Here is a 1,533-nt window from a genome sequence, read left to right on the forward strand (position 1 = left end):
ATTTTTCCATGGTTCTTTGGGGCGAGTTTACTTCCGGTGCTGCATTTTAGCAGCATTTTAATCTATCTTTTAAAACTTTCCTATCTTTTGGGTAATGTTTCTTTTTACTTAAGCTGGATACCATTTCTGGGAAAGTAAGGGACAGTACAGTACGTTTTTATAAAGAAAATGGTGTAAATAAAATTGTTTATTTCTCTGGGTGATTTTGTTTGCTGCCAAGTGTGCTCTGGTGGATTCTGCGCACACACGCAGAAACATGATTCCCAAATCATCAATGGGATTTACAAGCATCTGTGTGAAAACCAAATGTGCGTTCTACCCTCTTTCTTGCTTTAGTAATGAGCCTCTAAAGACTCCCCTGCATAAAACAAAAAATGCCTATGCTGAAGCCCCATTTAAGTGAATGGGGCTCGTGCATGTGGTGGCGTGCCAGTGCGGCGGTGCACGCGCGCCATGGGTGCACACCTCATTTGTCCCTATGGGACGCGCCGCCCCTTCCTCCCTGCACAGCTTTCAGCCTCTTTTCTGCGTTTGAAAATCATTCACACATTTGCGCACTCTTGTAGCATGCAGATGTTTAAATCATTATCGGGATAGAGGTACATATAGTCCCCGTGTGATAAATTCCTAGGACATGAAGCAGTGGATTCGAACTACAGGAAAAGCAGTTCCACCTCAACATTGGAGAATGGTGGAGTCTCCATCCTTGGAGGTCTTTAAACAGAGGCTGGATGACCATCTGTCAGGTATGCTTTGATTGTGTGTTCCTGCATGGCAGAATGGGGTTGGACTCAATGGCCTTTGGGGTCTCCTTTAACTCTATGATTCTAGCAGAAGTCTCCTTTAGCTATTCAAAAACAGGTGATGTTAGAGGATGAGGCACATGGCCCCAAAGATGCACTTGCCTGCCCCTGTGCTTAATCCAGAAGCTCCTCCAGGCCCCAATTAGTCCCAGCTCACATAGGTCAGAAGCCTATTCACACAGTCACACGATATGAATAAAGCGCTGTATTCCACTTCAATTGCCATGGCAACATCCCATGGAATCCTGGAGATTGTAGTTTAGTGAGGCGCTAGAGTTCTATGGCTGAGACTTTTCAATGCCCCTGCCAATCCCAGGATTCCATGGCATGTTTCCATGGAATGTAGCTCTATAACTGTGTCTTGGGAATGGGCCTCTGGTCTAAAATTGCCAGAGAATGGGGCACTGGCATGCTGAGGTGACAAAATGGTGGGGCCCACTGCAGAGAATAGATTCAACTTTTCAAGGCTTTTCATGATATCAGAAAGCAACAAGATGGTGTGCTGAAAACTAGCTTAGGGGAAATATTTTATCCCAACAATGTGTTTGGCATGTGTATTTTCTGGGTTTTTTTCTGGAAGTATGATTCCTCCACTGAACCCCATTACTTGGCTTAGTCCATCCCTACTTTGCCTTTTATAAGCCTGGTCTGAAGCCTCTTCACTGTCAATTTCCAAAACAAAGAAAGTACTAAATTACGTTTTTTTCTCCCTGTCTCATAATACCTGAAC

The sequence above is a fragment of the Sceloporus undulatus genome, chromosome 2 (genome assembly GCF_019175285.1).
Source record: "Sceloporus undulatus isolate JIND9_A2432 ecotype Alabama chromosome 2, SceUnd_v1.1, whole genome shotgun sequence".
NCBI classification, from domain to species: Eukaryota; Metazoa; Chordata; class Lepidosauria; order Squamata; family Phrynosomatidae; genus Sceloporus; species Sceloporus undulatus.